The sequence below is a fragment of the Lissotriton helveticus genome, unplaced genomic scaffold (genome assembly GCF_964261635.1).
Source record: "Lissotriton helveticus unplaced genomic scaffold, aLisHel1.1 SCAFFOLD_1115, whole genome shotgun sequence".
Classification (NCBI taxonomy): Eukaryota; Metazoa; Chordata; class Amphibia; order Caudata; family Salamandridae; genus Lissotriton; species Lissotriton helveticus.
The window spans coordinates 126,347-149,915 of NW_027611859.1; the positions used below are offsets into that span (position 1 = coordinate 126,347).

General features: G+C 43.6%; 31 non-coding genes across 31 annotated transcripts; all 31 read right to left on the reverse strand.

Moving 5' to 3' along the window:
- Positions 1-316: 316 nt before the first annotated feature.
- On the reverse strand, positions 317-388 carry TRNAG-UCC (transfer RNA glycine (anticodon UCC)). The gene has a single exon. It is a non-coding gene; the product is annotated as a tRNA-Gly (tRNA).
- A 548-nt stretch (positions 389-936) lies between these two features.
- Positions 937-1,008, reverse strand: TRNAM-CAU (transfer RNA methionine (anticodon CAU)). Its single transcript has one exon. It is a non-coding gene; the product is annotated as a tRNA-Met (tRNA).
- Positions 1,009-1,885: 877 nt separating this feature from the next.
- Positions 1,886-1,957, reverse strand: TRNAG-CCC (transfer RNA glycine (anticodon CCC)). The gene has a single exon. It is a non-coding gene; the product is annotated as a tRNA-Gly (tRNA).
- A 551-nt stretch (positions 1,958-2,508) lies between these two features.
- Positions 2,509-2,580, reverse strand: TRNAM-CAU (transfer RNA methionine (anticodon CAU)). Its single transcript has one exon. It is a non-coding gene; the product is annotated as a tRNA-Met (tRNA).
- Positions 2,581-3,208: 628 nt separating this feature from the next.
- Positions 3,209-3,280, reverse strand: TRNAG-UCC (transfer RNA glycine (anticodon UCC)). Its single transcript has one exon. It is a non-coding gene; the product is annotated as a tRNA-Gly (tRNA).
- A 548-nt stretch (positions 3,281-3,828) lies between these two features.
- Positions 3,829-3,900, reverse strand: TRNAM-CAU (transfer RNA methionine (anticodon CAU)). Its single transcript has one exon. It is a non-coding gene; the product is annotated as a tRNA-Met (tRNA).
- An 867-nt stretch (positions 3,901-4,767) lies between these two features.
- Positions 4,768-4,839, reverse strand: TRNAG-CCC (transfer RNA glycine (anticodon CCC)). Its single transcript has one exon. It is a non-coding gene; the product is annotated as a tRNA-Gly (tRNA).
- Positions 4,840-5,390: 551 nt separating this feature from the next.
- TRNAM-CAU (transfer RNA methionine (anticodon CAU)) lies at positions 5,391-5,462 on the reverse strand. Its single transcript has one exon. It is a non-coding gene; the product is annotated as a tRNA-Met (tRNA).
- Positions 5,463-6,090: 628 nt separating this feature from the next.
- Positions 6,091-6,162, reverse strand: TRNAG-UCC (transfer RNA glycine (anticodon UCC)). Its single transcript has one exon. It is a non-coding gene; the product is annotated as a tRNA-Gly (tRNA).
- Positions 6,163-6,710: 548 nt separating this feature from the next.
- Positions 6,711-6,782, reverse strand: TRNAM-CAU (transfer RNA methionine (anticodon CAU)). The gene has a single exon. It is a non-coding gene; the product is annotated as a tRNA-Met (tRNA).
- An 877-nt stretch (positions 6,783-7,659) lies between these two features.
- TRNAG-CCC (transfer RNA glycine (anticodon CCC)) lies at positions 7,660-7,731 on the reverse strand. Its single transcript has one exon. It is a non-coding gene; the product is annotated as a tRNA-Gly (tRNA).
- A 551-nt stretch (positions 7,732-8,282) lies between these two features.
- TRNAM-CAU (transfer RNA methionine (anticodon CAU)) lies at positions 8,283-8,354 on the reverse strand. Its single transcript has one exon. It is a non-coding gene; the product is annotated as a tRNA-Met (tRNA).
- A 628-nt stretch (positions 8,355-8,982) lies between these two features.
- Positions 8,983-9,054, reverse strand: TRNAG-UCC (transfer RNA glycine (anticodon UCC)). Its single transcript has one exon. It is a non-coding gene; the product is annotated as a tRNA-Gly (tRNA).
- A 548-nt stretch (positions 9,055-9,602) lies between these two features.
- TRNAM-CAU (transfer RNA methionine (anticodon CAU)) lies at positions 9,603-9,674 on the reverse strand. Its single transcript has one exon. It is a non-coding gene; the product is annotated as a tRNA-Met (tRNA).
- An 867-nt stretch (positions 9,675-10,541) lies between these two features.
- On the reverse strand, positions 10,542-10,613 carry TRNAG-CCC (transfer RNA glycine (anticodon CCC)). Its single transcript has one exon. It is a non-coding gene; the product is annotated as a tRNA-Gly (tRNA).
- A 551-nt stretch (positions 10,614-11,164) lies between these two features.
- Positions 11,165-11,236, reverse strand: TRNAM-CAU (transfer RNA methionine (anticodon CAU)). The gene has a single exon. It is a non-coding gene; the product is annotated as a tRNA-Met (tRNA).
- Positions 11,237-11,863: 627 nt separating this feature from the next.
- On the reverse strand, positions 11,864-11,935 carry TRNAG-UCC (transfer RNA glycine (anticodon UCC)). Its single transcript has one exon. It is a non-coding gene; the product is annotated as a tRNA-Gly (tRNA).
- Positions 11,936-12,482: 547 nt separating this feature from the next.
- On the reverse strand, positions 12,483-12,554 carry TRNAM-CAU (transfer RNA methionine (anticodon CAU)). The gene has a single exon. It is a non-coding gene; the product is annotated as a tRNA-Met (tRNA).
- Positions 12,555-13,423: 869 nt separating this feature from the next.
- TRNAG-CCC (transfer RNA glycine (anticodon CCC)) lies at positions 13,424-13,495 on the reverse strand. Its single transcript has one exon. It is a non-coding gene; the product is annotated as a tRNA-Gly (tRNA).
- A 552-nt stretch (positions 13,496-14,047) lies between these two features.
- Positions 14,048-14,119, reverse strand: TRNAM-CAU (transfer RNA methionine (anticodon CAU)). The gene has a single exon. It is a non-coding gene; the product is annotated as a tRNA-Met (tRNA).
- Positions 14,120-14,744: 625 nt separating this feature from the next.
- Positions 14,745-14,816, reverse strand: TRNAG-UCC (transfer RNA glycine (anticodon UCC)). Its single transcript has one exon. It is a non-coding gene; the product is annotated as a tRNA-Gly (tRNA).
- A 548-nt stretch (positions 14,817-15,364) lies between these two features.
- TRNAM-CAU (transfer RNA methionine (anticodon CAU)) lies at positions 15,365-15,436 on the reverse strand. Its single transcript has one exon. It is a non-coding gene; the product is annotated as a tRNA-Met (tRNA).
- An 868-nt stretch (positions 15,437-16,304) lies between these two features.
- Positions 16,305-16,376, reverse strand: TRNAG-CCC (transfer RNA glycine (anticodon CCC)). The gene has a single exon. It is a non-coding gene; the product is annotated as a tRNA-Gly (tRNA).
- Positions 16,377-16,929: 553 nt separating this feature from the next.
- On the reverse strand, positions 16,930-17,001 carry TRNAM-CAU (transfer RNA methionine (anticodon CAU)). Its single transcript has one exon. It is a non-coding gene; the product is annotated as a tRNA-Met (tRNA).
- A 627-nt stretch (positions 17,002-17,628) lies between these two features.
- On the reverse strand, positions 17,629-17,700 carry TRNAG-UCC (transfer RNA glycine (anticodon UCC)). The gene has a single exon. It is a non-coding gene; the product is annotated as a tRNA-Gly (tRNA).
- A 549-nt stretch (positions 17,701-18,249) lies between these two features.
- On the reverse strand, positions 18,250-18,321 carry TRNAM-CAU (transfer RNA methionine (anticodon CAU)). The gene has a single exon. It is a non-coding gene; the product is annotated as a tRNA-Met (tRNA).
- Positions 18,322-19,188: 867 nt separating this feature from the next.
- Positions 19,189-19,260, reverse strand: TRNAG-CCC (transfer RNA glycine (anticodon CCC)). Its single transcript has one exon. It is a non-coding gene; the product is annotated as a tRNA-Gly (tRNA).
- A 550-nt stretch (positions 19,261-19,810) lies between these two features.
- TRNAM-CAU (transfer RNA methionine (anticodon CAU)) lies at positions 19,811-19,882 on the reverse strand. The gene has a single exon. It is a non-coding gene; the product is annotated as a tRNA-Met (tRNA).
- Positions 19,883-20,510: 628 nt separating this feature from the next.
- Positions 20,511-20,582, reverse strand: TRNAG-UCC (transfer RNA glycine (anticodon UCC)). The gene has a single exon. It is a non-coding gene; the product is annotated as a tRNA-Gly (tRNA).
- A 1,495-nt stretch (positions 20,583-22,077) lies between these two features.
- On the reverse strand, positions 22,078-22,149 carry TRNAG-CCC (transfer RNA glycine (anticodon CCC)). Its single transcript has one exon. It is a non-coding gene; the product is annotated as a tRNA-Gly (tRNA).
- A 1,256-nt stretch (positions 22,150-23,405) lies between these two features.
- TRNAG-UCC (transfer RNA glycine (anticodon UCC)) lies at positions 23,406-23,477 on the reverse strand. Its single transcript has one exon. It is a non-coding gene; the product is annotated as a tRNA-Gly (tRNA).
- Positions 23,478-23,569: the final 92 nt, after the last annotated feature.

Here is a 23,569-nt window from a genome sequence, read left to right on the forward strand (position 1 = left end):
TTCAGAGGCTAGACATTACCTAGGAATGCTTTTTAACATAGAGATGCTTTAGTTATAATGTGTGGTCGGGCCTCAGCCCGTTCATTGTCTTCCCACTGTAACATATTTATTACCAGCTCATGTGAGTGGTGACTCTGCTTTATGAAACTTATCATATAGTAGGACAATGAGTATAGCTGAAGGGGCGATCGAGATGCTTGCCTACATATTTGTTTATTTTTTATATAAGGGCTGATTAATCTGTTCATGATATTTCCATTTTGTGACATGTTGCATTAAAATATATCCTGATTGTAGAATATATAAGAATTGGTACTGCGTTGGCCGGGAATCGAACCCGGGTCAACTGCTTGGAAGGCAGCTATGCTCACCACTATACCACCAACGCCCTCTGATCTGTGCAAGCTCGGTTCTCAACATTACGACCCTGAGTTCAATGTCTATCTTGCACCAGCTTCAATGGTGCATTTGGTTTAGATACCAACATGAGAAGCAGTAGAAAGGTTTTAGCAGATTGTAAGGAACTGGGATTGAAACCAAGGACAAAGCTGTGAAGAAGAGAAGAATGGTAAGCAGCAGTACAAATAATGGATATGAACATATAGAGGCAGCATGGGAAGCAAAGCAGGGAAAAGAAAGAGAGAACATTCCAGGAAATGCCCAGGAGATAGATAAGAGCAGAACAAAAAGGGAAGAATGATATTCAAAGCATGCCCAGAAAAGTGTTTGAAGGTCCCACCAGTCATTTATGCTTATTATTGTGTGTCTTTACTTTCAAGGTACAGGGTGGATCCCTTTGACGATCCCTCTCTTGTATTTCAGCAGACACAGATAGTTCAGAAGTCGTTTCTACCATAGCTGGCACAAGCTTGCGCTTTTACTTGCTGGCAGCCTTAAAATGACAGCTTGGTCCTTGGAAGAAAAATCAAGCAAAACTAGCAGAGGATGGTTTCGATCCATCGACCTCTGGGTTATGGGCCCAGCACGCTTCCGCTGCGCCACTCTGCTGCTTTGGGAAAGTGTTCTCTTTATGCAGATGAGGAGCATTCAGCAGAGTAGCATGGGATTGGTCGGGCTCTCACCTCATTTGCCTAAGTATATCGCAAGGCATGCTGGGTATAGAAAAACTTCATCTTCCCCTCTCACAATCAGTCATAACTGAAAGTCAGACACTCTCAGGCACTAGCCGTTTCAAACCTTTATCAAGACAGCAGCTCTTGAACCCTCTATATCTCTCTCTGTGATACTAGCGCTAGCATGCTCAGGATTTGGCTTTACCTGGGTGCCAGAGATCTACCCGGTGAGGGCTTGCCCGGTGTGAGGCTTTTGAGCGTTTGGGAGCGTTCGGGACGTGAGTGGACGTTGGACAGGAAACTATGCAAATTTGAATCATCCAACCTTCCTGCTGCAGTGAGACGCTCTTTCCATGGACATCTGCCTCTTGGATTCCTCTCAACTTGCCTTCTGATAAAACATTTTGTGAGCCGCAGTTACCTTCGACAGCTACAAGGTGGCGCTACATGCAGGTGAGAGCACAAGTATGCACAAAATGTTAAGGACTTTTGACAGATTTATCGGTGGATCTTGTATATTTTTTTCAGAGGCTAGATATTGCCTAGAAATGCTTTCTAACATAGAGATGCTAGAGTTATAATGTCTGCCCACTGTAACATATTTATTACCAGCACATGTGAGTGGTGACTCTGCTTTATGAAACTTATCATATATTAGGACAATGAATGTAGCAGAAGGGGCGATCGAGAGGTTTGCCTACGTATTTGTTTATTTCTTTATATATGGCTGATTAATCTGTTCATGATATTTCCATTTTGTGAAATGTTGAATTAAAGTATATCCTGCTTGCAGAATATCTAAGTATTTGCATTGCGTTGGCCGGGAATCGAACCCGGGTCAACTGCTTGGGAAGCAGCTATGCTCACCACTATACCACCAACGCCCTCTGACATTTGCGCTCTCGGTTCTAAATATTATGACTCAGAGATCAATGACTATCTTGCACCAGCTTCAATGGTGCATTTGGTTTAGATACCAACATGAAAAGCAGTAGAACGTTATTTGCAGAGGGTAAGGAACTGGGGATTAAAACCAAGGACAAAGCTGTGCAGAAGAGAAGAATGGAAAGCAGCAGTACAATTAATATATATATAAAACATATAGAGGCAGCAAGGGAAGCAAAGCAGGGAAGAGAAAGAGAGAACATTCCATGAAATGCCCAGGAGATAGATAAGAGCAGAACAAAAAGGGAAGAATGAAATTCAAAGCCTGCACAGAAAAGTGTTTGAAGGTCCCACCAGTCATGTATGCTTATTATTGTGTGTCTTTACTTTCAAAGTACAGGGTGGATCCTTTGACACTCCCTCTCTTGTATTTCAGCAGACACAGATAGTTGAGAAGTCTTATATCACTTAGCTGGCACAAGCTTGCGCTTTTCCTTTCCGGCAGCGTGGAAATGACAGCTTGGTCCTTGGAAGAAAAATCAAGCAAAATTAGCAGAGGATGGTTTCGATCCATCGACCTCTGGGTTATGGGCCCAGCACGCTTCCGCTGCGCCACTCTGCTCCTTTTTCAGAGTGTTCTCTTTATGCAGATGAGGAGCATTCAGGGGAGTGACGTGGGCGTTCGGGACGTGAGAGGACGATGGGCAGGAAACTGTGCAAATTTGAAGCATCCATCCTTCCTGCTGCAGTCAGAGGCTCTTTCCAAGGACATCTGCCTCTTGGATTCCTCTCAACTTGCCTTCTGATAAAACATTTTGTGAGCCGCAGTTACCTTCGGCGCCTACAAGGTGGCGCTACATTCAGGTGAGAGCACAAGTATGCCCAAAATATTGGGGACTTTTGCCAGATTTATGGATGGATTTTACATATTTTTTTCAGAGGCTAGACATTACCTAGGAATGCTTTTTAACATAGAGATGCTTTAGTTATAATGTGTGGTCGGGCCTCAGCCCGTTCATTGTCTTCCCACTGTAACATATTTATTACCAGCTCATGTGAGTGGTGACTCTGCTTTATGAAACTTATCATATAGTAGGACAATGAGTATAGCTGAAGGGGCGATCGAGATGCTTGCCTACATATTTGTTTATTTTTTATATAAGGGCTGATTAATCTGTTCATGATATTTCCATTTTGTGACATGTTGCATTAAAATATATCCTGATTGTAGAATATATAAGAATTGGTACTGCGTTGGCCGGGAATCGAACCCGGGTCAACTGCTTGGAAGGCAGCTATGCTCACCACTATACCACCAACGCCCTCTGATCTGTGCAAGCTCGGTTCTCAACATTACGACCCTGAGTTCAATGTCTATCTTGCACCAGCTTCAATGGTGCATTTGGTTTAGATACCAACATGAGAAGCAGTAGAAAGGTTTTAGCAGATTGTAAGGAACTGGGATTGAAACCAAGGACAAAGCTGTGAAGAAGAGAAGAATGGTAAGCAGCAGTACAAATAATGGATATGAACATATAGAGGCAGCATGGGAAGCAAAGCAGGGGAAAGAAAGAGAGAACATTCCAGGAAATGCCCAGGAGATAGATAAGAGCAGAACAAAAAGGGAAGAATGATATTCAAAGCATGCCCAGAAAAGTGTTTGAAGGTCCCACCAGTCATTTATGCTTATTATTGTGTGTCTTTACTTTCAAGGTACAGGGTGGATCCCTTTGACGATCCCTCTCTTGTATTTCAGCAGACACAGATAGTTCAGAAGTCGTTTCTACCATAGCTGGCACAAGCTTGCGCTTTTCCTTGCTGGCAGCCTTAAAATGACAGCTTGGTCCTTGGAAGAAAAATCAAGCAAAACTAGCAGAGGATGGTTTCGATCCATCGACCTCTGGGTTATGGGCCCAGCACGCTTCCGCTGCGCCACTCTGCTGCTTTGGGAAAGTGTTCTCTTTATGCAGATGAGGAGCATTCAGCAGAGTAGCATGGGATTGGTCGGGCTCTCACCTCATTTGCCTAAGTATATCGCAAGGCATGCTGGGTATAGAAAAACTTCATCTTCCCCTCTCACAATCAGTCATAACTGAAAGTCAGACACTCTCAGGCACTAGCCGTTTCAAACCTTTATCAAGACAGCAGCTCTTGAACCCTCTATATCTCTCTCTGTGATACTAGCGCTAGCATGCTCAGGATTTGGCTTTACCTGGGTGCCAGAGATCTACCCGGTGAGGGCTGAGGCTTTTGAGCGTTTGGGAGCGTTCGGGACGTGAGTGGACGTTGGACAGGAAACTATGCAAATTTGAATCATCCAACCTTCCTGCTGCAGTGAGACGCTCTTTCCATGGACATCTGCCTCTTGGATTCCTCTCAACTTGCCTTCTGATAAAACATTTTGTGAGCCGCAGTTACCTTCGACAGCTACAAGGTGGCGCTACATGCAGGTGAGAGCACAAGTATGCACAAAATGTTAAGGACTTTTGACAGATTTATCGGTGGATCTTGTATATTTTTTTCAGAGGCTAGATATTGCCTAGAAATGCTTTCTAACATAGAGATGCTAGAGTTATAATGTCTGCCCACTGTAACATATTTATTACCAGCACATGTGAGTGGTGACTCTGCTTTATGAAACTTATCATATATCAGGACAATGAATGTAGCAGAAGGGGCGATCGAGAGGTTTGCCTACGTATTTGTTTATTTCTTTATATATGGCTGATTAATCTGTTCATGATATTTCCATTTTGTGAAATGTTGAATTAAAGTATATCCTGCTTGCAGAATATATAAGTATTTGCATTGCGTTGGCCGGGAATCGAACCCGGGTCAACTGCTTGGGAAGCAGCTATGCTCACCACTATACCACCAACGCCCTCTGACATTTGCGCTCTCGGTTCTAAATATTATGACTCAGAGATCAATGACTATCTTGCACCAGCTTCAATGGTGCATTTGGTTTAGATACCAACATGAAAAGCAGTAGAACGTTATTTGCAGAGGGTAAGGAACTGGGGATTAAAACCAAGGACAAAGCTGTGCAGAAGAGAAGAATGGAAAGCAGCAGTACAATTAATATATATATAAAACATATAGAGGCAGCAAGGGAAGCAAAGCAGGGAAGAGAAAGAGAGAACATTCCATGAAATGCCCAGGAGATAGATAAGAGCAGAACAAAAAGGGAAGAATGAAATTCAAAGCCTGCACAGAAAAGTGTTTGAAGGTCCCACCAGTCATGTATGCTTATTATTGTGTGTCTTTACTTTCAAAGTACAGGGTGGATCCTTTGACACTCCCTCTCTTGTATTTCAGCAGACACAGATAGTTGAGAAGTCTTATATCACTTAGCTGGCACAAGCTTGCGCTTTTCCTTTCCGGCAGCGTGGAAATGACAGCTTGGTCCTTGGAAGAAAAATCAAGCAAAATTAGCAGAGGATGGTTTCGATCCATCGACCTCTGGGTTATGGGCCCAGCACGCTTCCGCTGCGCCACTCTGCTCCTTTTTCAGAGTGTTCTCTTTATGCAGATGAGGAGCATTCAGGGGAGTGACGTGGGCGTTCGGGACGTGAGAGGACGATGGGCAGGAAACTGTGCAAATTTGAAGCATCCATCCTTCCTGCTGCAGTCAGAGGCTCTTTCCAAGGACATCTGCCTCTTGGATTCCTCTCAACTTGCCTTCTGATAAAACATTTTGTGAGCCGCAGTTACCTTCGGCGCCTACAAGGTGGCGCTACATTCAGGTGAGAGCACAAGTATGCCCAAAATATTGGGGACTTTTGCCAGATTTATGGATGGATTTTACATATTTTTTTCAGAGGCTAGACATTACCTAGGAATGCTTTTTAACATAGAGATGCTTTAGTTATAATGTGTGGTCGGGCCTCAGCCCGTTCATTGTCTTCCCACTGTAACATATTTATTACCAGCTCATGTGAGTGGTGACTCTGCTTTATGAAACTTATCATATAGTAGGACAATGAGTATAGCTGAAGGGGCGATCGAGATGCTTGCCTACATATTTGTTTATTTTTTATATAAGGGCTGATTAATCTGTTCATGATATTTCCATTTTGTGACATGTTGCATTAAAATATATCCTGATTGTAGAATATATAAGAATTGGTACTGCGTTGGCCGGGAATCGAACCCGGGTCAACTGCTTGGAAGGCAGCTATGCTCACCACTATACCACCAACGCCCTCTGATCTGTGCAAGCTCGGTTCTCAACATTACGACCCTGAGTTCAATGTCTATCTTGCACCAGCTTCAATGGTGCATTTGGTTTAGATACCAACATGAGAAGCAGTAGAAAGGTTTTAGCAGATTGTAAGGAACTGGGATTGAAACCAAGGACAAAGCTGTGAAGAAGAGAAGAATGGTAAGCAGCAGTACAAATAATGGATATGAACATATAGAGGCAGCATGGGAAGCAAAGCAGGGAAAAGAAAGAGAGAACATTCCAGGAAATGCCCAGGAGATAGATAAGAGCAGAACAAAAAGGGAAGAATGATATTCAAAGCATGCCCAGAAAAGTGTTTGAAGGTCCCACCAGTCATTTATGCTTATTATTGTGTGTCTTTACTTTCAAGGTACAGGGTGGATCCCTTTGACGATCCCTCTCTTGTATTTCAGCAGACACAGATAGTTCAGAAGTCGTTTCTACCATAGCTGGCACAAGCTTGCGCTTTTACTTGCTGGCAGCCTTAAAATGACAGCTTGGTCCTTGGAAGAAAAATCAAGCAAAACTAGCAGAGGATGGTTTCGATCCATCGACCTCTGGGTTATGGGCCCAGCACGCTTCCGCTGCGCCACTCTGCTGCTTTGGGAAAGTGTTCTCTTTATGCAGATGAGGAGCATTCAGCAGAGTAGCATGGGATTGGTCGGGCTCTCACCTCATTTGCCTAAGTATATCGCAAGGCATGCTGGGTATAGAAAAACTTCATCTTCCCCTCTCACAATCAGTCATAACTGAAAGTCAGACACTCTCAGGCACTAGCCGTTTCAAACCTTTATCAAGACAGCAGCTCTTGAACCCTCTATATCTCTCTCTGTGATACTAGCGCTAGCATGCTCAGGATTTGGCTTTACCTGGGTGCCAGAGATCTACCCGGTGAGGGCTTGCCCGGTGTGAGGCTTTTGAGCGTTTGGGAGCGTTCGGGACGTGAGTGGACGTTGGACAGGAAACTATGCAAATTTGAATCATCCAACCTTCCTGCTGCAGTGAGACGCTCTTTCCATGGACATCTGCCTCTTGGATTCCTCTCAACTTGCCTTCTGATAAAACATTTTGTGAGCCGCAGTTACCTTCGACAGCTACAAGGTGGCGCTACATGCAGGTGAGAGCACAAGTATGCACAAAATGTTAAGGACTTTTGACAGATTTATCGGTGGATCTTGTATATTTTTTTCAGAGGCTAGATATTGCCTAGAAATGCTTTCTAACATAGAGATGCTAGAGTTATAATGTCTGCCCACTGTAACATATTTATTACCAGCACATGTGAGTGGTGACTCTGCTTTATGAAACTTATCATATATCAGGACAATGAATGTAGCAGAAGGGGCGATCGAGAGGTTTGCCTACGTATTTGTTTATTTCTTTATATATGGCTGATTAATCTGTTCATGATATTTCCATTTTGTGAAATGTTGAATTAAAGTATATCCTGCTTGCAGAATATATAAGTATTTGCATTGCGTTGGCCGGGAATCGAACCCGGGTCAACTGCTTGGGAAGCAGCTATGCTCACCACTATACCACCAACGCCCTCTGACATTTGCGCTCTCGGTTCTAAATATTATGACTCAGAGATCAATGACTATCTTGCACCAGCTTCAATGGTGCATTTGGTTTAGATACCAACATGAAAAGCAGTAGAACGTTATTTGCAGAGGGTAAGGAACTGGGGATTAAAACCAAGGACAAAGCTGTGCAGAAGAGAAGAATGGAAAGCAGCAGTACAATTAATATATATATAAAACATATAGAGGCAGCAAGGGAAGCAAAGCAGGGAAGAGAAAGAGAGAACATTCCATGAAATGCCCAGGAGATAGATAAGAGCAGAACAAAAAGGGAAGAATGAAATTCAAAGCCTGCACAGAAAAGTGTTTGAAGGTCCCACCAGTCATGTATGCTTATTATTGTGTGTCTTTACTTTCAAAGTACAGGGTGGATCCTTTGACACTCCCTCTCTTGTATTTCAGCAGACACAGATAGTTGAGAAGTCTTATATCACTTAGCTGGCACAAGCTTGCGCTTTTCCTTTCCGGCAGCGTGGAAATGACAGCTTGGTCCTTGGAAGAAAAATCAAGCAAAATTAGCAGAGGATGGTTTCGATCCATCGACCTCTGGGTTATGGGCCCAGCACGCTTCCGCTGCGCCACTCTGCTCCTTTTTCAGAGTGTTCTCTTTATGCAGATGAGGAGCATTCAGGGGAGTGACGTGGGCGTTCGGGACGTGAGAGGACGATGGGCAGGAAACTGTGCAAATTTGAAGCATCCATCCTTCCTGCTGCAGTCAGAGGCTCTTTCCAAGGACATCTGCCTCTTGGATTCCTCTCAACTTGCCTTCTGATAAAACATTTTGTGAGCCGCAGTTACCTTCGGCGCCTACAAGGTGGCGCTACATTCAGGTGAGAGCACAAGTATGCCCAAAATATTGGGGACTTTTGCCAGATTTATGGATGGATTTTACATATTTTTTTCAGAGGCTAGACATTACCTAGGAATGCTTTTTAACATAGAGATGCTTTAGTTATAATGTGTGGTCGGGCCTCAGCCCGTTCATTGTCTTCCCACTGTAACATATTTATTACCAGCTCATGTGAGTGGTGACTCTGCTTTATGAAACTTATCATATAGTAGGACAATGAGTATAGCTGAAGGGGCGATCGAGATGCTTGCCTACATATTTGTTTATTTTTTATATAAGGGCTGATTAATCTGTTCATGATATTTCCATTTTGTGACATGTTGCATTAAAATATATCCTGATTGTAGAATATATAAGAATTGGTACTGCGTTGGCCGGGAATCGAACCCGGGTCAACTGCTTGGAAGGCAGCTATGCTCACCACTATACCACCAACGCCCTCTGATCTGTGCAAGCTCGGTTCTCAACATTACGACCCTGAGTTCAATGTCTATCTTGCACCAGCTTCAATGGTGCATTTGGTTTAGATACCAACATGAGAAGCAGTAGAAAGGTTTTAGCAGATTGTAAGGAACTGGGATTGAAACCAAGGACAAAGCTGTGAAGAAGAGAAGAATGGTAAGCAGCAGTACAAATAATGGATATGAACATATAGAGGCAGCATGGGAAGCAAAGCAGGGGAAAGAAAGAGAGAACATTCCAGGAAATGCCCAGGAGATAGATAAGAGCAGAACAAAAAGGGAAGAATGATATTCAAAGCATGCCCAGAAAAGTGTTTGAAGGTCCCACCAGTCATTTATGCTTATTATTGTGTGTCTTTACTTTCAAGGTACAGGGTGGATCCCTTTGACGATCCCTCTCTTGTATTTCAGCAGACACAGATAGTTCAGAAGTCGTTTCTACCATAGCTGGCACAAGCTTGCGCTTTTCCTTGCTGGCAGCCTTAAAATGACAGCTTGGTCCTTGGAAGAAAAATCAAGCAAAACTAGCAGAGGATGGTTTCGATCCATCGACCTCTGGGTTATGGGCCCAGCACGCTTCCGCTGCGCCACTCTGCTGCTTTGGGAAAGTGTTCTCTTTATGCAGATGAGGAGCATTCAGCAGAGTAGCATGGGATTGGTCGGGCTCTCACCTCATTTGCCTAAGTATATCGCAAGGCATGCTGGGTATAGAAAAACTTCATCTTCCCCTCTCACAATCAGTCATAACTGAAAGTCAGACACTCTCAGGCACTAGCCGTTTCAAACCTTTATCAAGACAGCAGCTCTTGAACCCTCTATATCTCTCTCTGTGATACTAGCGCTAGCATGCTCAGGATTTGGCTTTACCTGGGTGCCAGAGATCTACCCGGTGAGGGCTGAGGCTTTTGAGCGTTTGGGAGCGTTCGGGACGTGAGTGGACGTTGGACAGGAAACTATGCAAATTTGAATCATCCAACCTTCCTGCTGCAGTGAGACGCTCTTTCCATGGACATCTGCCTCTTGGATTCCTCTCAACTTGCCTTCTGATAAAACATTTTGTGAGCCGCAGTTACCTTCGACAGCTACAAGGTGGCGCTACATGCAGGTGAGAGCACAAGTATGCACAAAATGTTTAAGACTTTTGACAGATTTATCGGTGGATCTTGTATATTTTTTTCAGAGGCTAGATATTGCCTAGAAATGCTTTCTAACATAGAGATGCTAGAGTTATAATGTCTGCCCACTGTAACATATTTATTACCAGCACATGTGAGTGGTGACTCTGCTTTATGAAACTTATCATATATCAGGACAATGAATGTAGCAGAAGGGGCGATCGAGAGGTTTGCCTACGTATTTGTTTATTTCTTTATATATGGCTGATTAATCTGTTCATGATATTTCCATTTTGTGAAATGTTGAATTAAAGTATATCCTGCTTGCAGAATATATAAGTATTTGCATTGCGTTGGCCGGGAATCGAACCCGGGTCAACTGCTTGGGAAGCAGCTATGCTCACCACTATACCACCAACGCCCTCTGACATTTGCGCTCTCGGTTCTAAATATTATGACTCAGAGATCAATGACTATCTTGCACCAGCTTCAATGGTGCATTTGGTTTAGATACCAACATGAAAAGCAGTAGAACGTTATTTGCAGAGGGTAAGGAACTGGGGATTAAAACCAAGGACAAAGCTGTGCAGAAGAGAAGAATGGGAAAGCAGCAGTACAATTAATATATATATAAAACATATAGAGGCAGCAAGGGAAGCAAAGCAGGGAAGAGAAAGAGAGAACCTTCCATGAAATGCCCAGGAGATAGATAAGAGCAGAACAAAAAGGGAAGAAATGAAATTCAAAGCCTGCACAGAAAAGTGTTTGAAGGTCCCACCAGTCATGTATGCTTATTATTGTGTGTCTTTACTTTCAAAGTACAGGGTGGATCCTTGACACTCCCTCTCTTGTATTTCAGCAGACACAGATAGTTGAGAAGTCTTATATCACTTAGCTGGCACAAGCTTGCGCTTTCCTTTCCGGCAGCGTGGAAATGACAGCTTGGTCCTTGGAAGAAAAATCAAGCAAAATTAGCAGAGGATGGTTTCGATCCATCGACCTCTGGGTTATGGGCCCAGCACGCTTCCGCTGCGCCACTCTGCTCCTTTTTCAGAGTGTTCTCTTTATGCAGATGAGGAGCATTCAGGGAGTGACGTGGGCGTTCGGGACGTGAGAGGACGATGGGCAGGAAACTGTGCAAATTTGAAGCATCCATCCTTCCTGCTGCAGTCAGAGGCTCTTTCCAAGGACATCTGCCTCTTGGATTCCTCTCAACTTGCCTTCTGATAAAACATTTTGTGAGCCGCAGTTACCTTCGGCGCCTACAAGGTGGCGCTACATTCAGGTGAGAGCACAAGTATGCCCAAAATTTTGGGGACTTTTGCCAGATTTATGGATGGATTTTACATATTTTTTTCAGAGGCTAGACATTACCTAGGAATGCTTTTTAACATAGAGATGCTTTAGTTATAATGTGTGGTCGGGCCTCAGCCCGTTCATTGTCTTCCCACTGTAACATATTTATTACCAGCTCATGTGAGTGGTGACTCTGCTTTATGAAACTTATCATATAGTAGGACAATGAGTATAGCTGAAGGGGCGATCGAGATGCTTGCCTACATATTTGTTTATTTTTTATATAAGGGCTGATTAATCTGTTCATGATATTTCCATTTTGTGACATGTTGCATTAAAATATATCCTGATTGTAGAATATATAAGAATTGGTACTGCGTTGGCCGGGAATCGAACCCGGGTCAACTGCTTGGAAGGCAGCTATGCTCACCACTATACCACCAACGCCCTCTGATCTGTGCAAGCTCGGTTCTCAACATTACGACCCTGAGTTCAATGTCTATCTTGCACCAGCTTCAATGGTGCATTTGGTTTAGATACCAACATGAGAAGCAGTAGAAAGGTTTTAGCAGATTGTAAGGAACTGGGATTGAAACCAAGGACAAAGCTGTGAAGAAGAGAAGAATGGTAAGCAGCAGTACAAATAATGGATATGAACATATAGAGGCAGCATGGGAAGCAAAGCAGGGAAAAGAAAGAGAGAACATTCCAGGAAATGCCCAGGAGATAGATAAGAGCAGAACAAAAAGGAAGAATGATATTCAAAGCATGCCCAGAAAAGTGTTTGAAGGTCCCACCAGTCATTTATGCTTATTATTGTGTGTCTTTACTTTCAAGGTACAGGGTGGATCCCTTTGACGATCCCTCTCTTGTATTTCAGCAGACACAGATAGTTCAGAAGTCGTTTCTACCATAGCTGGCACAAGCTTGCGCTTTTCCTTGCTGGCAGCCTTAAAATGACAGCTTGGTCCTTGGAAGAAAAATCAAGCAAAACTAGCAGAGGATGGTTTCGATCCATCGACCTCTGGGTTATGGGCCCAGCACGCTTCCGCTGCGCCACTCTGCTGCTTTGGGAAAGTGTTCTCTTTATGCAGATGAGGAGCATTCAGCAGAGTAGCATGGGATTGGTCGGGCTCTCACCTCATTTGCCTAAGTATATCGCAAGGCATGCTGGGTATAGAAAAACTTCATCTTCCCCTCTCACAATCAGTCATAACTGAAAGTCAGACACTCTCAGGCACTAGCCGTTTCAAACCTTTATCAAGACAGCAGCTCTTGAACCCTCTATATCTCTCTCTGTGATACTAGCGCTAGCATGCTCAGGATTTGGCTTTAACCTGGGTGCCAGAGATCTACCCGGTGAGGGCTGAGGCTTTTGAGCGTTTGGGGAGCGTTCGGGACGTGAGTGGACGTTGGACAGGAAACTATGCAAATTTGAATCATCCAACCTTCCTGCTGCAGTGAGACGCTCTTTCCATGGACATCTGCCTCTTGGATTCCTCTCAACTTGCCTTCTGATAAAACATTTTGTGAGCCGCAGTTACCTTCGACAGCTACAAGGTGGCGCTACATGCAGGTGAGAGCACAAGTATGCACAAAATGTTAAGGACTTTTGACAGATTTATCGGTGGATCTTGTATATTTTTTTCAGAGGCTAGATATTGCCTAGAAATGCTTTCTAACATAGAGATGCTAGAGTTATAATGTCTGCCCACTGTAACATATTTATTACCAGCACATGTGAGTGGTGACTCTGCTTTATGAAACTTATCATATATCAGGACAATGAATGTAGCAGAAGGGGCGATCGAGAGGTTTGCCTACGTATTTGTTTATTTCTTTATATATGGCTGATTAATCTGTTCATGATATTTCCATTTTGTGAAATGTTGAATTAAAGTATATCCTGCTTGCAGAATATATAAGTATTTGCATTGCGTTGGCCGGGAATCGAACCCGGGTCAACTGCTTGGGAAGCAGCTATGCTCACCACTATACCACCAACGCCCTCTGACATTTGCGCTCTCGGTTCTAAATATTATGACTCAGAGATCAATGACTATCTTGCACCAGCTTCAATGGTGCATTTGGTTTAGATACCAACATGAAAAGCAGTAGAACGTTTATTTGCAGAGGGTAAGGAACTGGGATTAAAACCAAGGACAATGCTGTGCAGAAGAGAAGAATGGAAAGCAGCAGTACAATTAATATATATATAAAACATATAGAGGCAGCAAGGAAGCAAAGCAGGGAAGAGAAAGAGAGAACATTCCATGAAATGCCCAGGAGATAGATAAGAGCAGGAACAAAAAGGGAAGAATGAAATTCAAAGCCTGCACAGAAAAGTGTTTGAAGGTCCCACCAGTCATGTATGCTTATTATTGTGTGTCTTTACTTTCAAAGTACAGGGTGGATCCTTTTGACACTCCCTCTCTTGTATTTCAGCAGACACAGATAGTTGAGAAGTCTTATATCACTTAGCTGGCACAAGCTTGCGCTTTTCCTTTCCGGCAGCGTGGAAATGACAGCTTGGTCCTTGGAAGAAAAATCAAGCAAAATTAGCAGAGGATGGTTTCGATCCATCGACCTCTGGGTTATGGGCCCAGCACGCTTCCGCTGCGCCACTCTGCTCCTTTTTCAGAGTGTTCTCTTTATGCAGATGAGGAGCATTCAGGGGAGTGACGTGGGCGTTCGGGACGTGAGAGGACGATGGGCAGGAAACTGTGCAAATTTGAAGCATCCATCCTTCCTGCTGCAGTCAGAGGCTCTTTCCAAGGACATCTGCTCTTGATTCCTCTCAACTTGCCTTCTGATAAAACATTTTGTGAGCCGCAGTTACCTTCGGCGCCTACAAGGTGGCGCTACATTCAGGTGAGAGCACAAGTATGCCCAAAATATTGGGGACTTTTGCCAGATTTATGGATGGATTTACATATTTTTTTCAGAGGCTAGACATTACCTAGGAATGCTTTTAACATAGAGATGCTTTAGTTATAATGTGTGGTCGGGCCTCAGCCCGTTCATTGTCTTCCCACTGTAACATATTTATTACCAGCTCATGTGAGTGGTGACTCTGCTTTATGAAACTTATCATATAGTAGGACAATGAGTATTAGCTGAAGGGGCGATCGAGATGCTTGCCTACATATTTGTTTATTTTTTATATAAGGGCTGATTAATCTGTTCATGATATTTCCATTTTGTGACATGTTGCATTAAAATATATCCTGATTGTAGAATATATAAGAATTGGTACTGCGTTGGCCGGGAATCGAACCCGGGTCAACTGCTTGGAAGGCAGCTATGCTCACCACTATACCACCAACGCCCTCTGATCTGTGCAAGCTCGGTTCTCAACATTACGACCCTGAGTTCAATGTCTATCTTGCACCAGCTTCAATGGTGCATTTGGTTTAGATACCAACATGAGAAGCAGTAGAAAGGTTTTAGCAGATTGTAAGGAACTGGGATTGAAACCAAGGACAAAGCTGTGAAGAAGAGAAGAATGGTAAGCAGCAGTACAAATAATGGATATGAACATATAGAGGCAGCATGGGAAGCAAAGCAGGGAAAAGAAAGAGAGAACATTCCAGGAAATGCCCAGGAGATAGATAAGAGCAGAACAAAAAGGGAAGAATGATATTCAAAGCATGCCCAGAAAAGTGTTTGAAGGTCCCACCAGTCATTTATGCTTATTATTGTGTGTCTTTACTTTCAAGGTACAGGGTGGATCCCTTTGACGATCCCTCTCTTGTATTTCAGCAGACACAGATAGTTCAGAAGTCGTTTCTACCATAGCTGGCACAAGCTTGCGCTTTTCCTTGCTGGCAGCCTTAAAATGACAGCTTGGTCCTTGGAAGAAAAATCAAGCAAAACTAGCAGAGGATGGTTTCGATCCATCGACCTCTGGGTTATGGGCCCAGCACGCTTCCGCTGCGCCACTCTGCTGCTTTGGGAAAGTGTTCTCTTTATGCAGATGAGGAGCATTCAGCAGAGTAGCATGGGATTGGTCGGGCTCTCACCTCATTTGCCTAAGTATATCGCAAGGCATGCTGGGTATAGAAAAACTTCATCTTCCCCTCTCACAATCAGTCATAACTGAAAGTCAGACACACTCAGGCACTAGCCGTTTCAAACCTTTATCAAGACAGCAGCTCTTGAACCCTCTATATCTCTCTCTGTGATACTAGCGCTAGCATGCTCAGGATTTGGCTTTACCTGGGTGCCAGAGATCTACCCGGTGAGGGCTGAGGCTTTTGAGCGTTTGGGAGCGTCGGGACGTGAGTGGACGTTGGACAGGAAACTATGCAAATTTGAATCATCCAACCTTCCTGCTGCAGTGAGACGCTCTTTCCATGGACATCTGCCTCTTGGATTCCTCTCAACTTGCCTTCTGATAAAACATTTTGTGAGCCGCAGTTACCTTCGACAGCTACAAGGTGGCGCTACATGCAGGTGAGAGCACAAGTATGCACAAAATGTTAAGGACTTTTGACAGATTTATCGGTGGATCTTGGTATATTTTTTTCAGAGGCTAGATATTGCCTCTAGAAATGCTTTCTAACATAGAGATGCTAGAGTTATAATGTCTGCCCACTGTAACATATTTATTACCAGCACATGTGAGTGGTGACTCTGCTTTATGAAACTTATCATATATCAGGACAATGAATGTAGCAGAAGGGGCGATCGAGAGGTTTGCCTACGTATTTGTTTATTTCTTTATATATGGCTGATTAATCTGTTCATGATATTTCCATTTGTGAAATGTTGAATTAAAGTATATCCTGCATGCAGAATATATAAGTATTTGCATTGCGTTGGCCGGGAATCGAACCCGGGTCAACTGCTTGGGAAGCAGCTATGCTCACCACTATACCACCAACGCCCTCTGACATTTGCGCTCTCGGTTCTAAATATTATGACTCAGAGATCAATGACTATCTTGCACCAGCTTCAATGGTGCATTTGGTTTAGATACCAACATGAAAAGCAGTAGAACGTTATTTGCAGAGGGTAAGGAACTGGGGATTAAAACCAAGGACAAAGCTGTGCAGAAGAGAAGAATGGAAAGCAGCAGTACAATTAATATATATATAAAACATATAGAGGCAGCAAGGGAAGCAAAGCAGGGAAGAGAAAGAGAGAACATTCCATGAAATGCCCAGGAGATAGATAAGAGCAGAACAAAAAGGGAAGAATGAAATTCAAAGCCTGCACAGAAAAGTGTTTGAAGGTCCCACCAGTCATGTATGCTTATTATTGTGTGTCTTTACTTTCAAAGTACAGGGTGGATCCTTTGACACTCCCTCTCTTGTATTTCAGCAGACACAGATAGTTTGAGAAGTCTTATATCACTTAGCTGGGCACAAGCTTGCGCTTTTCCTTTCCGGCAGCGTGGAAATGACAGCTTGGTCCTTGGAAGAAAAATCAAGCAAAATTAGCAGAGGATGGTTTCGATCCATCGACCTCTGGGTTATGGGCCCAGCACGCTTCCGCTGCGCCACTCTGCTCCTTTTTCAGAGTGTTCTCTTTATGCAGATGAGGAGCATTCAGGGGAGTGACGTGGGCGTTCGGGACGTGAGAGGACGATGGGCAGGAAACTGTGCAAATTTGAAGCATCCATCCTTCCTGCTGCAGTCAGAGGCTCTTTCCAAGGACATCTGCCTCTTGGATTCCTCTCAACTTGCCTCTGATAAAACATTTTGTGAGCCGCAGTTACCTTCGGCGCCTACAAGGTGGCGCTACATTCAGGTGAGAGCACAAGTATGCCCAAAATATTGGGGACTTTTGCCAGATTTATGGATGGATTTTACATATTTTTTTCAGAGGCTAGACATTACCTAGGAATGCTTTTTAACATAGAGATGCTTTAGTTATAATGTGTGGTCGGGCCTCAGCCCGTTCATTGTCTTCCCACTGTAACATATTTATTACCAGCTCATGTGAGTGGTGACTCTGCTTTATGAAACTTATCATATAGTAGGACAATGAGTATAGCTGAAGGGGCGATCGAGATGCTTGCCTACATATTTGTTTATTTTTTATATAAGGGCTGATTAATCTGTTCATGATATTTCCATTTTGTGACATGTTGCATTAAAATATATCCTGATTGTAGAATATATAAGAATTGGTACTGCGTTGGCCGGGAATCGAACCCGGGTCAACTGCTTGGAAGGCAGCTATGCTCACCACTATACCACCAACGCCCTCTGATCTGTGCAAGCTCGGTTTCTCAACATTACGACCCTGAGTTCAATGTCTATCTTGCACCAGCTTCAATGGTGCATTTGGTTTAGATACCAACATGAGAAGCAGTAGAAAGGTTTTAGCAGATTGTAAGGAACTGGGATTGAAACCAAGGACAAAGCTGTGAAGAAGAGAAGAATGGTAAGCAGCAGTACAAATAATGGATATGAACATATAGAGGCAGCATGGGAAGCAAAGCAGGGGAAAGAAAGAGAGAACATTCCAGGAAATGCCCAGGAGATAGATAAGAGCAGAACAAAAAGGGAAGAATGATATTCAAAGCATGCCCAGAAAAGTGTTTGAAGGTCCCACCAGTCATTTATGCTTATTATTGTGTGTCTTTACTTTCAAGGTACAGGGTGGATCCCTTTGACGATCCCTCTCTTGTATTTCAGCAGACACAGATAGTTCAGAAGTCGTTTCTACCATAGCTGGCACAAGCTTGCGCTTTTCCTTGCTGGCAGCCTTAAAATGACAGCTTGGTCCTTGGAAGAAAAATCAAGCAAAACTAGCAGAGGATGGTTTCGATCCATCGACCTCTGGGTTATGGGCCCAGCACGCTTCCGCTGCGCCACTCTGCTGCTTTGGGAAAGTGTTCTCTTTATGCAGATGAGGAGCATTCAGCAGAGTAGCATGGGATTGGTCGGGCTCTCACCTCATTTGCCTAAGTATATCGCAAGGCATGCTGGGTATAGAAAAACTTCATCTTCCCCTCTCACAATCAGTCATAACTGAAAGTCAGACACTCTCAGGCACTAGCCGTTTCAAACCTTTATCAAGACAGCAGCTCTTGAACCCTCTATATCTCTCTCTGTGATACTAGCGCTAGCATGCTCAGGATTTGGCTTTACCTGGGTGCCAGAGATCTACCCGGTGAGGGCTGAGGCTTTTGAGCGTTTGGGAGCGTTCGGGACGTGAGTGGACGTTGGACAGGAAACTATGCAAATTTGAATCATCCAACCTTCCTGCTGCAGTGAGACGCTCTTTCCATGGACATCTGCCTCTTGGATTCCTCTCAACTTGCCTTCTGATAAAACATTTTGTGAGCCGCAGTTACCTTCGACAGCTACAAGGTGGCGCTACATGCAGGTGAGAGCACAAGTATGCACAAAATGTTAAGGACTTTTGACAGATTTATCGGTGGATCTTGTATATTTTTTTCAGAGGCTAGATATTGCCTAGAAATGCTTTCTAACATAGAGATGCTAGAGTTATAATGTCTGCCCACTGTAACATATTTATTACCAGCACATGTGAGTGGTGACTCTGCTTTATGAAACTTATCATATATTAGGACAATGAATGTAGCAGAAGGGGCGATCGAGAGGTTTGCCTACGTATTTGTTTATTTCTTTATATATGGCTGATTAATCTGTTCATGATATTTCCATTTTGTGAAATGTTGAATTAAAGTATATCCTGCTTGCAGAATATCTAAGTATTTGCATTGCGTTGGCCGGGAATCGAACCCGGGTCAACTGCTTGGGAAGCAGCTATGCTCACCACTATACCACCAACGCCCTCTGACATTTGCGCTCTCGGTTCTAAATATTATGACTCAGAGATCAATGACTATCTTGCACCAGCTTCAATGGTGCATTTGGTTTAGATACCAACATGAAAAGCAGTAGAACGTTATTTGCAGAGGGTAAGGAACTGGGGATTAAAACCAAGGACAAAGCTGTGCAGAAGAGAAGAATGGAAAGCAGCAGTACAATTAATATATATATAAAACATATAGAGGCAGCAAGGAAGCAAAGCAGGGAAGAGAAAGAGAGAACATTCCATGAAATGCCCAGGAGATAGATAAGAGCAGAACAAAAAGGGAAGAATGAAATTCAAAGCCTGCACAGAAAAGTGTTTGAAGGTCCCACCAGTCATGTATGCTTATTATTGTGTGTCTTTACTTTCAAAGTACAGGGTGGATCCTTTGACACTCCCTCTCTTGTATTTCAGCAGACACAGATAGTTGAGAAGTCTTATATCACTTAGCTGGCACAAGCTTGCGCTTTTCCTTTCCGGCAGCGTGGAAATGACAGCTTGGTCCTTGGAAGAAAAATCAAGCAAAATTAGCAGAGGATGGTTTCGATCCATCGACCTCTGGGTTATGGGCCCAGCACGCTTCCGCTGCGCCACTCTGCTCCTTTTTCAGAGTGTTCTCTTTATGCAGATGAGGAGCATTCAGGGGAGTGACGTGGGCGTTCGGGACGTGAGAGGACGATGGGCAGGAAACTGTGCAAATTTGAAGCATCCATCCTTCCTGCTGCAGTCAGAGGCTCTTTCCAAGGACATCTGCCTCTTGGATTCCTCTCAACTTGCCTTCTGATAAAACATTTTGTGAGCCGCAGTTACCTTCGGCGCCTACAAGGTGGCGCTACATTCAGGTGAGAGCACAAGTATGCCCAAAATATTGGGGACTTTTGCCAGATTTATGGATGGATTTTACATATTTTTTTCAGAGGCTAGACATTACCTAGGAATGCTTTTTAACATAGAGATGCTTTAGTTATAATGTGTGGTCGGGCCTCAGCCCGTTCATTGTCTTCCCACTGTAACATATTTATTACCAGCTCATGTGAGTGGTGACTCTGCTTTATGAAACTTATCATATAGTAGGACAATGAGTATAGCTGAAGGGGCGATCGAGATGCTTGCCTACATATTTGTTTATTTTTTATATAAGGGCTGATTAATCTGTTCATGATATTTCCATTTTGTGACATGTTGCATTAAAATATATCCTGATTGTAGAATATATAAGAATTGGTACTGCGTTGGCCGGGAATCGAACCCGGGTCAACTGCTTGGAAGGCAGCTATGCTCACCACTATACCACCAACGCCCTCTGATCTGTGCAAGCTCGGTTCTCAACATTACGACCCTGAGTTCAATGTCTATCTTGCACCAGCTTCAATGGTGCATTTGGTTTAGATACCAACATGAGAAGCAGTAGAAAGGTTTTAGCAGATTGTAAGGAACTGGGATTGAAACCAAGGACAAAGCTGTGAAGAAGAGAAGAATGGTAAGCAGCAGTACAAATAATGGATATGAACATATAGAGGCAGCATGGGAAGCAAAGCAGGGGAAAGAAAGAGAGAACATTCCAGGAAATGCCCAGGAGATAGATAAGAGCAGAACAAAAAAGGGAAGAATGATATTCAAAAGCATGCCCAGAAAAGTGTTTGAAGGTCCCACCAGTCATTTATGCTTATTATTGTGTGTCTTTACTTTCAAGGTACAGGGTGGATCCCTTTGACGATCCCTCTCTTGTATTTCAGCAGACACAGATAGTTCAGAAGTCGTTTCTACCATAGCTGGCACAAGCTTGCGCTTTTCCTTGCTGGCAGCCTTAAAATGACAGCTTGGTCCTTGGAAGAAAAATCAAGCAAAACTAGCAGAGGATGGTTTCGATCCATCGACCTCTGGGGTTATGGGCCCAGCACGCTTCCGCTGCGCCACTCTGCTGCTTTGGGAAAGTGTTCTCTTTATGCAGATGAGGAGCATTCAGCAGAGTAGCATGGGATTGGTCGGGCTCTCACCTCATTTGCCTAAGTATATCGCAAGGCATGCTGGGTATAGAAAAAACTTCATCTTCCCCTCTCACAATCAGTCATAACTGAAAGTCAGACACTCTCAGGGCACTAGCCGTTTCAAACCTTTATCAAGACAGCAGCTCTTGAACCCTCTATATCTCTCTCTGTGATACTAGCGCTAGCATGCTCAGGATTTGGCTTTACCTGGGGTGCCAGAGATCTACCCGGTGAGGGCTGAGGCTTTTGAGCGTTTTGGGAGCGTTCGGGACGTGAGTGGACGTTGGACAGGAAACTATGCAAATTTGAATCATCCAACCTTCCTGCTGCAGTGAGACGCTCTTTCCATGGACATCTGCCTCTTGGATTCCTCTCAACTTGGCCTTCTGATAAAACATTTTGTGAGCCGCAGTTACCTTCGACAGCTACAAGGTGGCGCTACATGCAGGTGAGAGCACAAGTATGCACAAAATGTTAAGGACTTTTGACAGATTTATCGGTGGATCTTGTATATTTTTTTCAGAGGCTAGATATTGCCTAGAAATGCTTTCTAACATAGAGATGCTAGAGTTATAATGTCTGCCCACTGTAACATATTTATTACCAGCACATGTGAGTGGTGACTCTGCTTTATGAAACTTATCATATATCAGGACAATGAATGTAGCAGAAGGGGCGATCGAGAGGTTTGCCTACGTATTTGTTTATTTCTTTATATATGGCTGATTAATCTGTTCATGATATTTCCATTTTGTGAAATGTTGAATTAAAGTATATCCTGCTTGCAGAATATATAAGTATTTGCATTGCGTTGGCCGGGAATCGAACCCGGGTCAACTGCTTGGGAAGCAGCTATGCTCACCACTATACCACCAACGCCCTCTGACATTTGCGCTCTCGGTTCTAAATATTATGACTCAGAGATCAATGACTATCTTGCACCAGCTTCAATGGTGCATTTGGTTTAGATACCAACATGAAAAGCAGTAGAACGTTATTTGCAGAGGGTAAGGAACTGGGGATTAAAACCAAGGACAAAGCTGTGCAGAAGAGAAGAATGGAAAGCAGCAGTACAATTAATATATATATAAAACATATAGAGGCAGCAAGGGAAGCAAAGCAGGGAAGAGAAAGAGAGAACATTCCATGAAATGCCCAGGAGATAGATAAGAGCAGAACAAAAAGGGAAGAATGAAATTCAAAGCCTGCACAGAAAAGTGTTTGAAGGTCCCACCAGTCATGTATGCTTATTATTGTGTGTCTTTACTTTCAAAGTACAGGGTGGATCCTTTGACACTCCCTCTCTTGTATTTCAGCAGACACAGATAGTTGAGAAGTCTTATATCACTTAGCTGGCACAAGCTTGCGCTTTTCCTTTCCGGCAGCGTGGAAATGACAGCTTGGTCCTTGGAAGAAAAATCAAGCAAAATTAGCAGAGGATGGTTTCGATCCATCGAACCTCTGGGTTATGGGCCCAGCACGCTTCCGCTGCGCCACTCTGCTCCTTTTTCAGAGTGTTCTCTTTATGCAGATGAGGAGCATTCAGGGGAGTGACGTGGGCGTTCGGGACGTGAGAGGACGATGGGCAGGAAACTGTGCAAATTTGAAGCATCCATCCTTCCTGCTGCAGTCAGAGGCTCTTTCCAAGGACATCTGCCTCTTGGATTCCTCTCAACTTGCCTTCTGATAAAACATTTTGTGAGCCGCAGTTACCTTCGGCGCCTACAAGGTGGCGCTACATTCAGGGTGAGAGCACAAGTATGCCCAAAATATTGGGGACTTTTTGCCAGATTTATGGATGGATTTTACATATTTTTTCAGAGGCTAGACATTACCTAGGAATGCTTTTTAACATAGAGATGCTTTAGTTATAATGTGTGGTCGGGCCTCAGCCCGTTCATTGTCTTCCCACTGTAACATATTTATTACCAGCTCATGTGAGTGGTGACTCTGCTTTATGAAACTTATCATATAGTTAGGGACAATGAGTATAGCTGAAGGGGGCGATCGAGATGCTTGCCTACATATTTGTTTATTTTTTATATAAGGGCTGATTAATCTGTTCATGATATTTCCATTTTGTGACATGTTGCATTAAAATATATCCTGATTGTAGAATATATAAGAATTGGTACTGCGTTGGCCGGGAATCGAACCCGGGTCAACTGCTTGGAAGGCAGCTATGCTCACCACTATACCACCAACGCCCTCTGATCTGTGCAAGCACGGTTCTCAACATTACGACCCTGAGTTCAATGTCTATCTTGCACCAGCTTCAATGGTGCATTTGGTTTAGATA